Source organism: Thalassophryne amazonica, chromosome 20 (genome assembly GCF_902500255.1).
Source record: "Thalassophryne amazonica chromosome 20, fThaAma1.1, whole genome shotgun sequence".
Classification (NCBI taxonomy): Eukaryota; Metazoa; Chordata; class Actinopteri; order Batrachoidiformes; family Batrachoididae; genus Thalassophryne; species Thalassophryne amazonica.
The window spans coordinates 54,022,214-54,043,997 of record NC_047122.1 but is presented as its reverse complement, the minus strand read 5'-3'; the positions used below and the strand labels follow the sequence as shown (position 1 = coordinate 54,043,997).

The following is a 21,784-nucleotide window of genomic DNA, read 5'->3' as shown; positions in this document are numbered from 1 at the left end:
TACATTTTAATAATTTTTGTATGTACACCATATCTAATGTTTCTTAATCCATGCTACATTTTAGTAATTTTTGTATATTAACGTGAGCTCTGTTTACACTTTAAAAACCATATCTACTGTTTTGCTATCCATGCTACATTTTAGTAATTTTTGTATATTAATGTAATCTCTGTTTACACTTTAAGCACCATATGTAATGTTTTGAAATCCATGATAGATTTTAGTAATTTTTGTATATTAATGTAATCTCTGTTTACACTTTAGGCACCATATATCCATGATACATTTTAGTAATTTTTGTATGTAAAATGTAATCTCTGTTTACACTTTAGACACCATATCCAAGGGCGCAATTTAGAACTAGAAATTGGGGGGGGACAAAGAGCGGGGCCCGTAGGGCCTAAGCTCATAGGCCGGGGGTCTGGGGGTGCTTTAGGTCCCCAGAAGCCAATGGTTTCTGGATAAGCTCAGATGCATTCTGAGCATCCAGAACAGTAATTTTAATGTTTTGAGAAGACCATAAAGTGGACACCATTTGACTTATGCAATTTGAAACTGTGGATATAAGTACTTTATTCTACTAATAGCCAGCATTGATTTTATTAACATCCTTGTGTAAATAAGGTATCACCACATGTGTAGAACTCAAAAAGAATGATAGGTTGAGTTTTCATTAAAAAAAAACAACTGCAATGTGGTAAAATGTATTCATAAATATGAAAGAACAGGCTCTTAATAATTATTAACTATCGCATACTGTATTTTTTTTTCTCAAGATGTGTTTTGTATAAGTTTGAAAAAACAACAGATCATACATTTAGGATAAATTATTTATCATGAATTTAATTTTCAAAGTGGCACTCATGACAACACTCATACTGAACATAATTTCACTTCCATAAACTGATTTTGAAGATCAAGCAATAATTGCAGATGGGCTTTCTGAGGTCCCAGATAGCTTTTCTGATTTCCTTTTCTAACTTTCAGAATTTAGTAAATTAGCATATGGTCCACTGATACTTATGTGTAGACACTAGTCCCTACAGAGGCAACTATTTTTGGTTTCAAATCTGGGCAAATGCAATCCCAGAAAATTCCGAATGTGACAAACAAGAAACAGGAGTTGTAAACAAGTCAATGCTGCTAAAAATACAAACTTGCACAAACAAAGATACTATTCTGACATGGTTTTGAAGATAAAACTGACATGGTTTGCACATAGGACTGGCATAGCATGTTTCAAGTACACACATATATGTCAGAAGGTGGGGGAGCATACCATATTCTGTCCCCCTGGTTGAAAAGATGGGGGGGACATGTCCCCCCTATCCCCCACCAAATTGTGCCCATGACCATATCTAATGTTTCGTAATCCATGATACATTTTAGTCATTTTTGTACATTAATGTAATCTCTGTTTATACTTTAGACACCATACGAGGTCTATTAGAAAAGTATCCGACCTTATTATTTTTTTCAAAAACCAGACAAGCTTTGACCCTCATGCGCATGCATGAGTTTTACCACACCTGTCGGTTGCGTCAATCGCCTGTGAGCAGGCTTGTGGTCCAGCCCCCTCATTGGATTTTCATTGTCAGGAAATGGCGGAATGATTTGGGCTTTTTTTCCATCAGAATTTTTTCAGAAACTGTTAGAGACTGGCAGCTGGAAACCATTAGAAAAATGTATCTGGCTTTCAGTGAAAATGTTACGGGCAGTGCTTAATTTGTAAAGTGGGAGGTCCCGGAGTGCAGAGGATGGGTGGCTCTGGTGCAGAAAAACAAGAAGGGCGGGGGGGCTTGCGAACAATGCTGTGCGCCACACTTAAAATAAACTGCACACCCACACAAACACGCACACACACCTTCACAAATGACACTAACACCCTGCCTTTTCCTCAAAAATTGCTACATTTATGTTTGCTGTCTGTCTCTGTACTTTTCTGTCACTTTTGTGCTCTTTTTCATACTTATCCCTCGTTTCAAAAGTCACCAAACGCACTTTACCGTAATATATGCAACATATAGCATACTGTTGGAAAGCACGGGTTCTTGGCTTGCTGTCAGTGTGTTGAAATTTTTCAGAGTGAGGGCTTACATGAGAACTTATGGTAATGAGAATCAGCGGCACACTAGTGTGAAACTTACGTGTTTTTCCTCTGCGTTATGACATCACAGGCTTACGTTTACCGTAATACACCATATATCATTGAAAGGCCCTTGGTGTTAGCTTAACAATGCACTTTGATACATATGGAAAATATGGCATGGGCGCCATCGCCGTAGACAAAGGGATAAATAGCTGGCGGAGCCAACGTCAGAGGTTCCGGAGCGCGCGTCCGAGGTTCCGGAGCGCGCTCCAGCTTGCTCCCCCTGAAATTAAGCCCTGGTTACAGGCTTGGTAGAGAATAAGGAGTGTTACTGTCGCTGTGTTACTATACGGCCCCCAGCGGCTGTGGGGCGCGCCGCGTTCCGAAGCCGCCATCGACAGGCTGAACGACCATTTCATTTCTAAACGGATGGTTGTCTGGATCCGTGACCATCATGTGCCATTTCTCTGGTTAGCAGATTTCCAGCAGATTTCACTTTTAACAAGAGATTTTGTCATGGAAAGCCAAGACGAGGCTTCGCGCGTCACGATGGATTCACTACTGGAGCGAGAAAAAAACACCTCTGTTTTGGTCTCACAGGACGGCTTTGAGATGGCATTCAGACAGCTGTCGGTGGTTTTTCCATCGAGTGATTATCCGAGAAATTGTGGATGTGCCTGGACATGCCAGAACATGTCCCGTGAGGCTTCATCACAGTGTTGCTGTGCGCCATGCGGCACCGCCGCGACATGCGAAGCCTCCGCTCCTCTTTCCATGACAAAGACTCCTGTAACAGTGGAATGTGCCGTTCATTTCCAAACTGGATGCTGTGTTTTATCCGGGACATCGTCTGACTAGCACAGGAATTGTGAAAAGACGTGGACATCAGCACTTTTTCGGCACATTGAGACAGACGTGCGGAGGAATTCCGCGCGTCGCGGCGGTGCCGCATGGCGCACAGCAACACCGTGATGAAGCCTCACGGGACATGTTCTGGCATGTCCAGGCACATCCACAATTTCTCGGATAATCACTCGATGGAAAAACCACCGACAGCTGTCTGAACGCCATCTCAAAGCCGTCCTGTGAGACCAAAACAGAGGTGTTCCTTTGTCTCGCTCCAGTAGCGAATCCATCGTGATGCGCGAAGCCTCCGCTCAGCTTTCCATGACAAAATCTCTTGTTAAAAAAGTGAAATCTGCCGGAAAATGGTTGATGTCCAGCTCTTGTGATAACCAGAGAAATGGCACACGATGGGCACGGATCCAGACAGCCATCTGTTTAGAAATGAAATGGTCTCTCAGCCTGTCGATGGCGGCTTCGGAGCGCAGCGCACCCCACAGCCGCTGGGGGCCGTCCTTAAAGCAACAGTAACACTCCTTATTCTCTACCAAGCCCATAACATTTTCACTGAAAGCCAGATAAATTTTTCTAATGGTTTCCAGCTGCCAGTCTCTAACAGTTTCTGAAAAAATTCTGATGGAAAAAAAGCCCAAATCATTCCGCCATTTCCTGGCAATGAAAATCCGACGAGGGGGCTGGACCACTCCTCACTCAAAGCCTGCTCACAGGCGAATGACGCAACCGACAGGCGTGGAAAAACTCATGCATGCGCAAGAGGGTTCAAGCTGTCTGACGCAATCACACGTGATTCAAATCCATATGGTTTTTGAAAAAATAATAAGGTCGGATACTTTTCTAATAGACCTCGTATGTTTTGAAATCTATGCTACATTTTAGTAATTTTTGTTAATGTGAGCTTTGTTTACACTTTAGACCCCATATCTAATGTTTCATAATCCATGATACATTTGAGTGATTTTTGTACATTTATGTAATCTCTGCTTATACTTTAGACACCATATGTTTTGAAATCCATGTTACATTTTAGTAATTTTTATGTTAATGTGATCTTTGTTTACACTTTAGACATCATATCTAATGTTTCATAATCCATGTTACATTTGAGTAATTTTTGTATATTAATGTAATCTCTGTTTACACTTTAGACACCATATCGAATGTTTCTTAGTCCATGCAACAGTTTAGTAATTTTTGTATATTAACGTTATCTCTGTTTACACTCTAGACACCATACCTAATGTTTCGTAATACATGTTACATTTTAGTAATTATGTATATTAACGTAATCTCTGTTTACACTTTAGACAACATATCTAATGTTTTGTAATCCATGATACATTTTAGTAATTGTTGTACATTAATGTAATCTCGGTTTATACTTTAGAAACCATATGTTTTGAAATCTATGCTACATTTTAGTAACTTTTATATGTTAACGTGATCTTTGTTTACACTTTAGACCCCATATCTAATGTTTCATAATCCATGATACATTTGAGTAATTTTTGTATATTAATGTAATCTCTGTTTACACTTTAGACACCACATGGAATGTTTCTTAATCCATGCAACAGTTTAGTAATATTTGTATATTAACGTGATCTCTGTTTACACTCTAGACACCATACCTAATGTTTCGTAATACATGTTACATTTTAGTAATTATGTATATTAACATAATCTCTGTTTACCCTTTTGACATCATACCTAATGTTTTGTAATCCATGCTACATTTTAGTAATTGTTGTACATTAATGTAATCTCGGTTTATACTTTAGATATATTAGAGTAATCTGTGTGAACACTTCTGTTACCATGACTAATGTTTAATCATCCATTCTGCATTTTAGTAATCTGTGCTACAATTTAACAATCTACAAATTTGCAATTTGTACTTTGTAATATGTAACTATGATTTAGAATTTTTAGACAGCAGCGAAGTAATGTGGACAGTTCAGTGAGCTCTGGCCTTGATTTAATCATCTGTGCTGAAAATTTCTAACGTGTTCTATACATTTATACAGTTTGCCAATGCACAACTACATGTTAAAAACCAGTGTCTAAAATTTTGTAATCAACATACCAACAGCATAATATTTTGTCACCCATGCTACATTTTAGTAATACATGCCTGCGTTTTATTAATGTATTGCTGTGATTTAGTCATTTGTGTCCACAATTTGTAATCTGTACCTGTAATTTAGCAATCTCTGCCAAAAGTTCAGTAATTAATGTGTATTATTTAGTAATCTGTGCATATAGTTCAATAATCTGTTCTGAAATTCTGAAATGTGTTCATTAATTTATTCTCCATTTGACAATGCATACTTACGGTTTAGAAATCAGTATTTGAAATTTAGTAATCTGTGTCTACCCTTTAGGGCCCCTTCACACATAGTGCGAAGTTTGGTCAAAGTGCGCATGAAGTGCACATGAAGCAGGAATCGTGTGCAACACATGTAAAATCGTCCCTGCCTCCAACGCCTCATACACCTGTTGCTACAACTATTTGCACACACCAGTGGCTGAAAGACAGAGTGTGTGCTGTGTGATCCCATCGAACCCTCTTGTGGCAGGTGTCGGCCAAATTCCAGGTGACATGCACGAACATCTAACACCTCTCGCTTGGCACTTAGAAAATACGTGGCCATTCACACTATTAACACAACAACAGTCTGCAGACAATCACTGTTGTGCTGCTGTGAATTTTGTCTAAGTTCCCCACGAGTGTGGCTTTGGTGTGTGCATTGACCTGACAGGAAGTCCATCCGCCCACTGAAGCGGCTGTGGTGATCTGTCATCCTGGACAGCCCAGCTGGACAACACGTATTGTGTTTGAGCATTTTTAAATTTTGACCCCTGTGTAATTCTTAACGCCATATTGGATTTTCAAGTGGCCAGCACTTTTTTCTCAAACACTGATTTATGAAGAACAACCATGCCAAATCTGATGCTTGTATCACCAAGTGAAGGATTGTTTCAGTTATCTGCTGCACTTTTTGTATTGCCCACTTGATAAGAGGGATTCAATATAAAATACTGTGTTTTTTATGGTGTATGTTTTTATTTTTTAAATACATCCATCCCTTTGTTGATTTCAGGCATTTTCCTCATACCATTTACAGGCCAGTGACGGTAGCTCAGTGGTAAAGTTTTGGGCTGGCAATTAGTAAAGTGCAGGTATGAATCCTGTGGGTGCTATGTTTTTTCTTATTTTTATTCCACATCAGCGGCGCCATGTGTTTCCACAGGTACCAGCTGGTTTTTATGTTTTATTTATTCCACATCAGCGGCGCGATGTGGTGCACCTCGCACTGTGCTCCTGCTTGAAAGACACTGTTGTCCCGGTGTGAGGGTTTGTGTACGCCTGCCCATCAGCGTAATGTTTCATGGTGCACTAATTCCAACTGTTTCACGCTGTTTCGCCGTATTCGAACAAACTCCTCACTGTGCTTGAAGGGGCCTTAAATAATGTGTGTCAAAAATTTGGAAAGTGTTCCTGCAGTTTAGTCATCTGTGCCTACAGTTTAGGAAAAGCTTGCCTAAATTTTCCAATTAATTGGCGTCCACAATTTGCAATCTGTGGCTACGGTTTAGAAATCAGGAACTGCAGTACAGTAATCTGTGCTTGGAGTTTAATAATCTGTGCCAAAAAATTGTAATGCATTCCTACAGTTTAGTAATACGAGGTCTATTAGAAAAGTATCCGACCTTATTATTTTTTTTCAAAAACCATATGGATTTGAATCACGTGTGATTACATCAGACATGCTTGAACCCTCGTGGGCATGCGAGAGTTTTTTCGCGCCTGTCGGTTATGTCATTCGCCTGTGGGCAGTCTTTGAGCGAGGAGTCGCCCACCCTCTCGTCGATTTTTTCATTGTTTAGGAATGGCTCAGAGACTGCTGCTTTGTTTAATCAAAATTTTTTCAAAACTGTAAGGCACAACTGAGTGGACACCAGTCGATAAATTCAGCTGGTTTTCTGTAAAATTTTTAACGGCTGATGAGAGATTTTGGTCTGGTAGTGTCGCCGTAAGGACGGCCCACGGTGCCTGACGGCGATCTGCGCTTCGAGGCGGCAGCGTCTCGCCGTTTCAAGTTGAAAACTTCCACATTTCAGGCTCTGTTGACCCAGTAAGTCGTCAGAGAACAGAGAACTTTCAGAAGAAGTCGGCATGAGGAGTTTATTCGGACATTCCATTGTTAACGGACATTTTGTAATGAAAGAACGTGCGGGCAGAGTCACATGTTGGGCCGGACCCGACCGCGGGGGGTCGCGACAGGAAAAACACCTCCGTTGGAAACCTTAACGGGCAAGTTGGAACATGCCCAAGCTGTTAAACAATTTCTCAGTTACTCCCTTGTTGAAAGCCATCAAAAGCCGCCTGAATTTTACAAATGGTTTTCAACACGGAAGTGTTTTTCCTGTCGCGGCGCACACAGATTTGCCGAGTCATCACGGAAATGACTCGGCGAATTTGCGCGCACGTCTTTCATTAAAAAATGTCCTTAAACAGTGGAATGTCCGCATAAAGTCCTCATGCCGGCCTCTTCTGAATCTTCTCTGTTCTCTCACGACGTCCTGGGTGAATTAAGCCTTAAATTAGGATGTTTTCAGGTCGAAACAGGCCGACGACAGCGCCTGGAAGCGCTGCACGACGTCCCGCTCCGTGGGAAGTCCTTACACTGACAGAAACACCCCATAATCTCTCATCAGCCGTTAAACTTTTCACCGAAAACCATCTTAATTTCTCAAATAGTGTCCGCTCGGATATTCCTCACAGGTCCAGAAAAAATTTTGATAAAGTAACGCGCGCCGTCTCGAGCAGCATGTGAAACAAAGGAATTCAGCCGAGAGGGCGGGACCACATCTCACTCAAGGCCTGCCCACAGGGAAATGACGTCACCGACACGCGTGAAAAAACTCACGCATGCGCACGAGGGTTCAAGCATGATTGGTGTAATCGCACATCATTCAAATCCATATAGTTAAAAAAATTAATAAAACGGTCGGTTTATTATCTAATAGACCTCTTATGTGTTGACTGATTAGTACTCTGGCTAAAAGATGCATTCATGAAGTCAACCTTTGCAGTACTAAGTTCTATATACGCAAGGGGGTAAAATATGTAAATGGGAATGGGTAGAACTTAATAAAGTGCCCATCATTTAGCAGTTATCTATTGCCAACATTTTACATAAAAATTAAAGCAACCCATTGCTAAAGTTCTGTGTTTAAGTCCAGGCATTTGCATATGTGAGGGTCAGCAAAATGTTAAAATTGCTTATAACATAGCATAATAGATAATACTACGAACAAGAAAGCTTGATACCATCAAAATTACTGCTCCGCGGAGTATCATCATCCATCTACTCAGACACCTTCCGCACTAATCCCTCAATGGATTAGTTAGCAACACAATATTCGTGTCTCAGGAGTGAATCAAATAGCTCATCTGTGATGTGAACCATGTCTGCTGGAGATATGAGACCTCTCATATCACCACTCATCACATCAGAGTAATCTCATGTGCTCATAGAATTTTCTTCTCAGAATCCAGAGCAACACACGAGATACAGCATTTGATTGCACTCTGCTATCTTCTGTCATTTGTACACTGAAAAAGCAAACTCCCTTTCATCGCTGCATCTATTTTCTTCAAACATGGAGCTTCTGAAAGTCCAGTTTTTACTCCACATGCAACACTGCAGATGCTGACCCGAAATCACTTTGTTCTCTCATCTCTGACTGACATCTGCAATCTGTCCAGCCGTAGACCGGGGCTCTTTGTGACCCCCTCTTCCTTTTCATCAGCATCAACAGAATACAGCAGAATTACCCTGCCAGCGGTAGAGGGATGGACAGCGAGGAAAAAACAGAGGAGTAAGAAGCCAGAGTGGTCGAGCTGGGAGGAAAGTGGGTTAAGAGGGTCATGATGGATGAGACCGAGAGCTTTCCTGACTCACGGCCTGCTTTCTCTGGTGACTAATGTGGTCAGTGACATCTCTCTCAGCTAACACCACTTCTCTCCACCACGGCTGGTGATGCTGATAGCCAGCTGAGGGCACAGTGGACAACGCAAGATCTTACACCATCTCTGGATCACCATGCACCGGCCTGGAGAACACGTGGTATGGAGATGTGTATCTTTAGTTATCAGCCCAACAATACACAAAAGAACACGCACAAGGTGCACTGCTCAAGGATACGATCTCCACTCAGCAGGTCTGCAGTGTGGTTGGTACGGCACCAAACTGTCATTCAGAAAACCTCATGAATCAGAGGGTTCAGTGTTCTTGTACAGTGAGTAGATCAGTGGTTAAGGAGCTGGTCTGCCAATGTGTAGGTCTTGGTTTCAATCCTGCTCATGGTACCTGTCTGTGTTCTTACGCAAGATACTTACTCTGCATTGTCTCAGCCCACCCAGCTGTAAAGGGGTACTGGCCTTGGGTGGGGAAGTAACCCGCGTCGGACTGGCTTTTTGCCCAAGAGAGATTTATAGACTCTCATCCATTTCACACTATTCGCCCTATTGACGTTTCAAATCCCGCAAAACCTCGGAGAGGTCGCCGCGCTGCGAGATCTCAGTAACATTGAGAACTGCATTGAGACACTCTGATCATGCTGCACTTTAACCGCTGCACACGGACAACAGCATTAACATCGCAACATAAAACTATTTTTATAATGTGCTTAAAACTCTCATGTATATATTCTCTGGACTTATAGACGTTGTTATTGCGTTTATGTAAACATGTGAGAATCACAGGATGTCTCTCCGTTATTTTCAGTGGGAGCTGCTGTGAGCTACAATCGCTTCCTGATCATGTCGTTCTGGGGGAAAGTGAAGTTTGCTCTTTAACATCTTGATTATTGTTCTTTACAACACTGTTTGTCCTCTTTGTTCCACACTAATATTTATATGTCTGAAATTCAGTTTGCGTTTCTTAAATTCCACGCAGATTAAATGTAGCAGACACAGATTATTTGTTATAGTTGTTTTAGCAAGTTTTCAGGGTATCATGCAGCAGTCTCTTATTAACGTGACGAAAAGCATAAAAAAAATACATTTTTGTAGAATAATATTCATTTACAATTGTCATCATGTGGATTCTCTATATGTTGTTTGACTGCAGCGACTCTCTGGCACGCAAGGGATTATGGGATACGTCAATAGGGCGAATGGAATCTGCACATAAGCTTCAGCACCAGTAGGCTTCAGGGCCTATATCGCACGCATTGCTAGTTAGAAAAATGCTAGTGGCGCCCACTAAAGGTAAAGTAATTCATGTTAGAAATACTCACCACTAAAAATGTGTCTCTTTGGACAGGATTAGTTTGACATGGGGGGGTAGCGCAGCATAATTATTTTCTCAATTTTTCATGCACATCATCAGTGATGGGCACAGTTCAGGTAATCTGATAACAGATATAATTATTGAAACTAATGTTTTTGCTAGCAGATTTGCTTTTCAGATAAGTTTTAAAACCATCATTGGACCAATTATCTTCTGATAAGTTTAGTTCCGATAACTTTCAGTCCGATAACTTTTTTTTGCTGGTAAAGTGAGCAACGTTTAATGGTCAAAATCAAAATCAAACATTTTAGTCTGTCTGTTGTGTGTTTGTAGCAGATTGGCTGCTTGTCGCTTGCGGATGACATCATCACTAAGCGTAAAACGTGACTGGCCGGTCAACGCAGGGAGCATTGTGGGTAGTGTAGTTCAAGTTCACTTTAGACATTACACTGAGTGTTATCGTCCACTCCACACAAAAACAAAATGGACTAATTTTAACATTATTTTATTTCTTTGAGGAGCTCTCAGGGCACAGCTGTGTGTACAGAGGGACTCTTCTTCAGATTTAGACACTATTTTAGATTTTTAAAAATAGCATAGCACAACAGAGGATACATACGTGTGTTCAATAAATGTCTCCATGTGGGAACAGAGGGTCAAAATACAGAGAGCACATAGGATGTCCAGTGGATGATAGACTAAACTGTGGGAACACAATGAGGCAGCATAGGTCAGCAACTGAGAAACAAACCCAGAGAAATAAAGCAAGAAAGCAAGAATGGAAGCAAGGCAATCTGGCACTGCAGCAAGGACCTGTGGATGGTTAAGGAGTGTGTGACCTACCAGATCTACTAATCTACCAGATCAAATAAGAGTGCATGTGAAACCAGAAACCCAGTGCCCATGAGACAGGAAGTAAATCCAAAGGAAAAAGGCAAAGATCATTCATATCACAATAAAAGCATTGCAGAGAAGAATTTAGTTGATCAGGTCAACATTGAGAAAAGAATAAAGTACGCACCAAGTATCATAAGAGATTCATCGCAAGGAAGAAACAATAACCATGAGACGTGATCAAAAACTTTGAACCATGACAGCAAATAACTGATGGAGGTCACCTTTAGTTATGCTTCGACTCTTTGCACGTGGAGCATTGTTTTTGGTCCTATAAGTCTGTCTGTCTGTGAACAAAATACTCCAAGTGTTTTGAGCCAGTTTGGACCAGCAATGACTGAGGGTCAACTAAGGACCAAGTGATTTGATTTAGAGATACAGTAGATTAGTTGAAAGTCAAGGTCACAGGCCACGGTCAAACATTGGGCCAGTACTTATGTATGGGATATTTCGAAAGGCTATATCTGGGAATTTGTTAAAAATGCACCAATGGTTAATTTTAAACACTAACATGAAGTCCTATACCACATTTTAATTGGTCACATTACCTTTCATCATGGGTCACCTTAAAAGGTCAAATTCATTCATAATGGCTATTTTGAGAACTTTGTAATAGATACAATTGTGATTATTATAAGACATCAATATGAAGTCATATATCAACTTTTGTCACATGATCTTTGGCCTTGAGTGGCCTTGAAAGGTCAAACTAATTTAGAATGCCAACTGGTTACAAACTATGGTTACTATGAGACATGAATATGAAGTCACATATAAATTTTTTTTTGGTAGCCTTGAAAGGTCAAACACAAGGACATGGATTAAACATGGCGGGACGGTTGTGTGTCAGTGGAGAACTAGCCAATTGCCTGCCCCAGAGCAGATTTTATTCAAAAACTGAGATGAAAACTTCATCTTCACCAGCAATGCTATCACCTCCCACAGATCCCAGATTCCAGAGAACTGCTTGGCTGTGACTAAACCTGCCTCAGGAAGAGACAGCTGCTACTACTACTACTACTACTACTACTACTAAAGAATGTCACTTCTCGTATGTCAAAGTATATGTGTGCCAAGTTTGGCTCGATTCTGAGTTGCCATTTAGACAGGAGAGGGACATACACACACATACGGTTGCCAAGTTTGGGGCACAGTTTTCCTGAGCAGCACCTTGGCACGGCTTGTGTGTATCTTAGGGGTGTTCAGTACAAGTAGGAAAAGTTGGTTAAACTATATCAGATTTAAAAATGTGTAAATTTTGTACTCAGCTTGGATCAGGTTTGATACACACCATCTTCCAATTTTTACCCCAAGCACGGACAGAATTTCACCAAGATATCAAGAGCTGAGGTCGGCATGTACGCCGAGTTTGCCCGGAGTTACATCAAGCTGCATCGAGCCCGTCCTCGCCCATCCTAAACTGAACGCAGCTGGAGAAGAGATTGCTGGGAGTCTACCATGCTCCGGAAAATAACGACTTTAGCCGAGCGGTGTGCCAAACTTGTAGCTCGGCCTGTTATGGTTTAAAACTGTGCCAAACTCAGCCGGGTGTAACAGAAGCATAAAGAGGTTCCATTTTAACACAACTGATCAAATGTCAAGACCACACAAAAACATGCATAATGACATAACTGAATTAAAAATAAATAATTTGAATGAATCAGTGTCAAACATGTAAGGTGTGGGTGTTGCATATGTGTGGACAGGTGCATGCTGCAATTTGTCTTTGCCCTTTCCAGCAATCAGTTTAGAGGACTGTATGCATGTGTACACGCATTAGCAGGACAGAAGCGCACTGAGAAAGTGGAGTTGGCCTTTCGCGTGGTCAGCCTACCTGATGCTATTTGACATGTCTTTCTCCGCTGCTCAGTCTCAACACATATTGTACATTTAGCCCTGTGCTATGAATATTTCAGAAGAGCACCGAACGCAACCACCCTGTCGACGTCTGGTCCCGCAAAGCTCCAACCAAAGTTGAAATTAAACTGTGACAGAAATGCATGAACATTCCATAAAGAGAGATGTGCACTATAGATAAAAAAGAAAGGTAAAAATAGACTAAGCAACATTTTGCCATGTTCCTGGATGAACTTCTTCAGCTCAGAATAAAGATATATATATATATATTTATATATATATACACGCACATAAATGATCAAACTCTTAAAACACAGAAATATAACCAAAAACAAGCAACATATGTCAATCTGCTATCACACTGCCTTCACTCAGCCTGACAATCACCATGTCACCTCACTCAGCATTTGGATAAAATAGAATTCTTGTCTATTTTAGCCCTGCCTAGCTGGCTCTGTCTCTTGTAGCTAATGTGACCAAGGGGTGATGGGGTCCTGGCCATGCTGGCTGGCTCTGTCTCTTGTAGCTAATGTGACCAAGAGGTGGTGGGGTACTGGTGATGCTGGCTGGCTCTGTCTCTTGTACCTAATGTGACCAAGGGGTGATGAGGTCCTGGCCATGCTGGCTGGCTCTGTCTCTTGTAGCTAATGTGACCAAGAGGTGGTGGGGTCCTGGCCATACTGGCTGGCTTGGTCTCTTGTAGCTAATGTGACCAAGGGGTGATGGGATCCTGGCCATGCAGGCTGGTTCTGTCTCTTGTAGCTAATGTGACTTAGTAACGCGTTACTCTAATCTGACCACTTCTTTTAGTAACGAGTAATCTAACGCGTTAATCTTTCCAAGTCAGTAATCAGATTAAAGTTACTTCTCCATGTCACTGTGCGTTACTATTATTTTTCATTGTGGGTCGATAAAAGCATTAAACTTGGTCTGTGGGCAGGAGGTCGGGGTTCGACTGAACGTCCCACTTTAAGCGAGCTGTGAGCTTTTCATCCACAGTTTTTTGCAGCTGCTCGACTCGTCCTCACCTCTTAAAGCGCGGTGATCAGCACACCTGCACTGAGCTTTACGAAGACATTTTTATACTTTTTTCCTCCTTTATTTATAATTCTGAGCTGAGCTGCTCCGTATCGTCTCGTTAAAAACAGCTGATCCTCGGCGACGCGTCAACAACTAACACTATTTTCCACTCAAATGCACCTAAACTCTCTTTCTGAGGACCACATGATGTGAAAACGCAATAAAACTTTCTTACCTGTAAATCTGGTCCTGTTTTCTGCATAAATAAATGTTATCCATTCTTTGTGCTCAAACGCCAAAGCAGGGGCAAATCCAGATGGGATGGGGGCGTGGGGCAGGGATGTGCCCCCCCCCCCCACAACAGCCCTAGATTAAAGGTCCAGTTTTGAAGCCGTTTTTTACTACAACTACTAATATTGCTTAAAATAATAATAATTTCGACAAGTAAAATGTTTAGAGAGAATTTAAATGTTAGAATTTAATAGTTACATTTATAAACAATGTAGGTTTGAAATTGCAAGTTTTACTGTTACAGTGCTGTCAACAGTTAAATATGAGGTCAAGAAAGAGGTCTTTATTTTACTTTTTATAAAACAAGTATTTATTTTCATTGAAGTCAAGAAAGGGTGACTATAAAGTGAGTTTTGGCAAAACAGGTATCATTGTCATGTTGACGTGGGTTGTTGTCGGCAGCTGGGGAAAGTAACTAAAAAAGTAACTAGTAATCTAACTTAGTTACTTTTACAATTGAGTAATCAGTAAAGTAACTAAGTTACTTTTTCAAGGAGTAATCAGTAAAGTAACTAAGTTACTTTTTCAAGGAGTAATCAGTAATCAGTAATTGGATAACTTTTTCAAAGTAACTGTGGCAACACTGACAATGACAGAATATAACCGCAAACATTTTCCAAGGTCGGCACAAGCTTTGAAACTGTGAGCTTCTGGGATGCACGTCCTTGAAAGTGAGAAGAGGGCTTTAATGGGTTTTTAACACATTTGGCTACACTTCTGAATCAATACTGTTAGTTTTTATCAGCAATCACGTCATCATTACAGTAAATACTCAAGATCCAGTTTCACAAGCAGTTCGTCATCCTTCTTCATCATTATAGTGTTCTTTTGTTATATTCTTACTGATATTTGTTGCTTCTATCCACAGGGTGATGTCCCAGGAGGGCAAAGGGATATTTTGATGATGTCTGAAGTACACCTGTGCACTAATCAAACTGATTGATCAGCATCTTGATATGCTACAGCTGCCACGTGGATGGATTATCTTGGATTTGAAGAAACCTGAGAACAAAATCTTAGATCTTTGAGTTCAACTCATGAGAAATGCAAGCAAAATGAAAATATTGTGTGTTATGTTTTTGTTGAGTATAAGTACCACCGTAAAGCTGGTAGTACAGGACTTTAAGGTATATGAGTGTATTTAGCAAGTTCATTTTGCCCTCAAAGGGTTCTTAAAAAGAACAAGTGTGCATCAGATGAGGATTTTAAGCACATGGATAATTATTCTCGAAGTAGCCTTGCTGTTCTGGAGCTGGATAATCTGCTCACTCTGCATTTCACACCGGCGGTTACACGCGTCCTACGTATCAGAATGATGCACTTCTAAACCCACAATCACAGCAGGCCGCTGTAGGTCGTGTTTCTTGCTCCGTCTGTGCAGGTGGGCGGCACAGTTTGAGCTGAGATCAGGGCGTGATTCGTGTTTGTGTGTCTGCGGTCATACGTGTGCCCATCTGATGTAAAGTCACACCTCGGCATGTTCTACTTGGCTCGATCGGAGCACTGACAGCACCCCATCATCTGACAATATGTTTACTCCAAACCCCCCGTATCCTTATCCCGTGCACGCACGCACACACACTCAAACATTTGTTCTTCCATTTAGCCAAAAGCAAGAATTGCTACCCCCACATGGGTCACAGGTCAAATCAACAGGGGCCTCCTGACTGTCAGGCCATCTTGGATTTGCTTCACATTTCTTGTAAATAATGTGATTGTACACAACAACTAGCGTACAAAATGTTTTAAGTATATCTTTTAGAGTTTCCAAGATATGTGCAAGAATTACTGTCATCCAGTGGTAAAGCTGCATATTCTGTTCACATTTTCATTTCCCTTCATGTTTTTTTGTTTTGACTGTCTGATTCCAGGGACTCGTGCTCCCATGTCTGGTCTTGGGATAAGCAACATGTAATATACCCCAATTTCACAAGGCCCCGTCCTACTGCGAATGCCCACAATACAAAAAAGCGTAAAAATGGGATGAAACGGTTTAATCTCTACCTTCCGTGTTAGCAGCTGCAGGCTTGCCTCAGCCAGACATGACCTGTTCAACTTTGAACAAAAACCACCACAAACATTCATCAGCGCTACTTTGTCTTTACATTTTTACCCCGATGGAGCGCGATCAAACAAGTTTCAAGCCATAGTCACCAAGAACACCCCATTTCAAGACGTTCAAACATGATTGAAGCTCTTAAGACTTCAAATACCCCAAAGTTACCACATACTATCAGCGATTTCGAGAATTGGGATAAATTTTTTTTTAAAGTTCCAAAAAATTATCCCAATTTGAAATCTGGCACCAGCGATGGCCGTTAACTACTTCATACGGATACCAGGTTTGTTCAAGATTAACAAAGATGGATCAAGAAGTTACTATGACACTTCAAAATATGCCCCGATTTGCTATTTGGGATTAAATTAGGAAGGAACAGCGCTCTGTGGAATAGCCTCACAAACTAGCGGTCACTTAAAAAAAAAAAAAAAAAAAAAAAATCTAGAAGTCAGTAAATTTGAACTATTTATGCTATGCCTTAAATTTTGAAAGAATGTTCTTTGCTATTAATGTTTTTAATATCTAAAAGAGTTGACCTGCAATTATCTATTTGTCAAGTTATGAATTGCGTAACACTGTATTTAAAAAATAAGTTTTTTTGCTTCCTGCAATATTTCTTCACACTGATATATATATATATATATATATACACACAAAAGTGTACCTGTGTAAATGAACAAAAACCATAGCAACCAATAAACAGCCACATCTCCAAACTCCATGTTTGATATAACGTACCAATTTCTTATTTTGTTCATTTTCTAAATAAAACATGCTCTTTCCAAGCATGTGATTTTGTCTGTTCTACAAGGGCAGTATGCACTTGAAATAAAGGTGTAAAATCATTTAACTTTTAATGTGTCACAAATTTTGATTTCTTTCCTATATGCACCCAGTTGTCTAGAAACTACTACAGCATGAGTACTACACATATGGTGCATCTGGAAAGTATTCACAGCACTTCACATTTTCCACATTTTATTTTGTTACAGCCTTATTCTAGAATGGATGAAATTTTTTTTTTTTTCCCCCCCCCTCAAGATTCTACACACAATACTCCATAATGACAATGTGAAAAAGAAAAGTTTTTTGTTTTGTTTTAGATTTTTTGCAAAGTTATTAAAAACAAAAAACTAAGAAATGTGTGAATGCTTTCTGGATGCACTGTACATTTTTGAAAGACACGATGTGCTTCACACTGGAAAATACAGTGGCTTCCAAAGCACAAAAGGAATTTCTACATACAATTTACATCACTTAAAAAGTTAAAAACAGTTAATAGCCGAGAATAATCACTGCAGGATTCAATCAAGTAGCATGAATAGTACAGAAGTAATAACTTTACAGAATGTTACCTTTTTTTTTCGCAACACTCATTTTATTAGGGCCACATCCCCCTTTTTAAAAAACCCCATATCTCACAAACTAAATACTACACAATCCAGATATTTTACACACTAGTTGTTGGATGCAATGCTTGTATTTGTGTGAAATATGAAGAAAAGCCAAGATGGTCAGTTGGGGATTTTTTTTTTTTTTTTAAATCTCTTGATATGTGATGGAATTAAGGGTGCACAGCTGAGCTCTGCCTGAGATGAACTTTTGCCTGCCATCATTAAAACATAACACTGCAGCAAGGTGAAGCTGATTTTATTCCACACATCCAAAAACAAATTAACATTTCCACAAATCCAAAAACAAATGAACATTTCCACAAATCTAAAAACAAATGAACATTTCGACACTGTGGTGCAGTCTTTTGACCACATCAGCCCTTTTTAAACAGCTGCACTGCGAGGTTCACAGTGCTTATTGTAAAAACATAGTTATTTAAGATACCTAGTTTTCAACTGGAGGTTTAAAATGAGGAGAAACTCGCATGTGATCACAGATCATCTGTTGTGCATTATTCAGAATGTGCGCCGTCCGACTCTCAGTGCAACTAAATGTAAGAATAATCAACACACTTACCACGAACAGCAAAGAGCAGCGAAGGTTTGATTGGGAAGTTGTCAAATAATCGTTCGCTTCTGTCGTATGTGTAAGAATGTCATCGTTTGGGCTTTATTTTGGCGCTGCTGGTGCACAGACCACGGATTCCTGCGCGATTCTGCGCTGCAACACTGCGCCCAGGACGCGCTGCTGAGGAGGTGGTGGTGGGGGGGGGGGGGGGGGGTAAAGGTGCGACGAGCTGCGGCAAACAGCGACAACATGTGGTGTCCCTCTAGAATTCAAGCAGGCCTTGCCTCGACACTTTCCAGTGTTGAAAAGCATCAGGTGAAAAAGAAGTCAGCAGGCTGGTGGGCTTTATCACATGTACTCATTTTATGCGGAATATCCTGCCCTGCTGACAGTGGCGGCTCCACAGACATTTTCCTTGTTCATGGGGGGGGGGGGGTTTATATTCTGTGAACAAAATTACAGTAGTAGCAAATGTGTGAATCTGCATTTTAAAGGTAATTTCAAGTTTCTGCCATATACATAAAAAGTAAGTCCCTTTGGCTGCTCCTTGTTTTGCACTCGGGGTCGTCTCAGCAAATCCAAGGTGGATCTGCATGTTAAATTGGCACAGGTTTTACGTTGGATGCCCTTCCTGACACAGCTCCACATTAAATGGAGAAATGTGGCAGGGGTGAGATTTGAACCCGGAACCTTCTGCACTGAAACCAAGCGCATTAACCACTTGGTCAACACCCCTGCTATATACATGCCATAAATACATAATATATATATATATATATATATATATATATATATATATATATATATATATATATATATATATATATTTTTTTTTTTTTTTTACAATAAGTAATGCTAACAAAAGCTCGCTCGCTCATCTTCAACTGCTTACTCCAATTAAGCGTCACGGGGGGGCTAACAAAAGCAATTGTTAAAAAATAATAATAATAATAATCACACTCATCCTTCTGACAGGACAAATGTAAATTTGGAAAATTTTGGAGAAAAAAAATACACAGGCAGAACAGAAAATTACAAAACTACCCCAAATGGCAGTCAAGAGAGAGTCTGCTCTCCCTCTGGAATTGTCTAGAATTTAAGCAGATCAATCAATCAATCAATCAATCAATTTTTTTTATATAGCGCCAAATCACAACAAACAGTTGCCCCAAGGCGCTTTATATTGTAAGGCAAGGCCATACAATAATTATGTAAAACCCCAACGGTCAAAACGACCCCCTGTGAGCAAGCACTTGGCTACAGTGGGAAGGAAAAACTCCCTTTTTACAGGAAGAAACCTCCAGCAGAACCAGGCTCAGGGAGGGGCAGTCTTCTGCTGGGACTGGTTGGGGCTGAGGGAGAGAACCAGGAAAAAGACATGCTGTGGAGGGGAGCAGAGATCGATCACTAATGATTAAATGCAGAGTGATGCATACAGAGCAAAAAGAGAAAGAAACAGTGCATCATGGGAACCCCCCAGCAGTCTACGTCTATAGCAGCATAACTAAGGGATGGTTCAGGGTCACCTGATCCAGCCCTAACTATAAGCTTTAGCAAAAAGGAAAGTTTTAAGCCTAATCTTAAAAGTAGAGAGGGTGTCTGTCTCCCTGATCTGAATTGGGAGCTGGTTCCACAGGAGAGGAGCCTGAAAGCTGAAGGCTCTGCCTCCCATTCTACTCTTACAAACCCTAGGAACTACAAGTAAGCCTGCAGTCTGAGAGCGAAGCGCTCTATTGGGGTGATATGGTACTACGAGGTCCCTAAGATAAGATGGGACCTGATTATTCAAAACCTTATAAGTAAGAAGAAGAATTTTAAATTCTATTCTAGAATTAACAGGAAGCCAATGAAGAGAGGCCAATATGGGTGAGATATGCTCTCTCCTTCTAGTCCCCGTCAGTACTCTAGCTGCAGCATTTTGAATTAACTGAAGGCTTTTTAGGGAACTTTTAGGACAACCTGATAATAATGAATTACAATAGTCCAGCCTAGAGGAAATAAATGCATGAATTAGTTTTTCAGCATCACTCTGAGACAAGACCTTTCTGATTTTAGAGATATTGCGTAAATGCAAAAAAAGCAGTCCTACATATTTGTTTAATATGCACTTTGAATGACATATCCTGATCAAAAATGACTCCAAGATTTCTCACAGTATTACTAGAGGTCAGGGTAATGCCATCCAGAGTAAGGATCTGGTTAGACACCATGTTTCTAAGATTTGTGGGGCCAAGTACAATAACTTCAGTTTTATCTGAGTTTAAAAGCAGGAAATTAGAGGTCATCCATGTCTTTATGTCTGTAAGACAATCCTGCAGTTTAGCTAATTGGTGTGTGTCCTCTGGCTTCATGGATAGATAAAGCTGGGTATCATCTGCGTAACAATGAAAATTTAAGCAATACCGTCTAATAATACTACCTAGGGAAGCATGTATAAAGTGAATAAAATTGGTCCTAGCACAGAACCTTGTGGAACTCCATAATTAACTTTAGTCTGTGAAGAAGATTCCCCATTTACATGAACAAATTGTAATCTATTAGACAAATATGATTCAAACCACCGCAGCGCAGTGCCTTTAATACCTATGGCAGATGAAAGAGAAGTCAGCAGGCTGGAGGGCTTTATCACACTATACTTCTATTATGTGGAATAACCTGCCCTACTGACAGTGGCAGCTCCAGAGACATTTTCCCTGTTGATTTTTTTTTTTTTTTGGGGGGGGGGGGGGTATTTTCTATGAACAAATGTGTGAATCTGCATTTTAAAAGTAATTTCAAGTTTCCGCCATATACAACCCCCGGCAAAAATTATGGAATCACCGGCCTCGGAGGATGTTCATTCAGTTGTTTAATTTTGTTGAAAAAAAGCAGATCACAGACATGATACAAAACTAAAGTCATTTCAAATGGCAACTTTCTGGCTCTAAGAAACACTATAAGAAATCAAGAAAAAAAGATTGTGGCAGTCAGTAACGGTTACTTTTTTAGACCAAGCAGAGGAAAAAAATATGGAATCACTCAATTCTGAGGAAAGAATTATGGAATCACCCTGTAAATTTTCATCCCCAAAACTAACACCTGCATCATATCAGATCTGCTCGTTAGTCTGCATCTAAAAAGGAGTGAACACACCTTGGAGAGCTATTGCACCAAATGGACTGACAGGAATCATGGCTCCAACACGAGAGATGTCAATTGAAACAAAGGAGAGGATTATCAAACTCTTAAAAGAGAGTAAATCATCACGTAATGTTGCAAAAGATGTTGGTTGTTCACAGTCAGCTGTCTAAACTCTGGACCAAATACAAACATGGGAAGGTTGTTAAAGGCAAACATACTGGTAGACCAAGGAAGACATCAAAGCGTCAAGACAGAAAACTTAAAGCAATATGTCTCAAAAATTGAAAAATGTACAACAAAACAAATGAGGAACAAATGGGAGGAAAC

The 21,784-nt window shown here is 40.4% G+C and overlaps 1 protein-coding gene across 1 annotated transcript in view; it reads right to left on the bottom strand.

Annotated features, from left to right (window-relative positions):
• rims3 (regulating synaptic membrane exocytosis 3) overlaps positions 1–18,402 on the bottom strand; it is a 61,115-nt gene extending 42,713 nt beyond the window's left edge. Inside the window, exon 1 of the mRNA XM_034161365.1 lies at positions 18,347–18,402. The gene's annotated coding sequence lies outside the window, so the exon portion shown is untranslated. The remainder of the gene's footprint in view (positions 1–18,346) is intronic.
• Between the last annotated feature and the right edge of the window lie 3,382 nt (positions 18,403–21,784).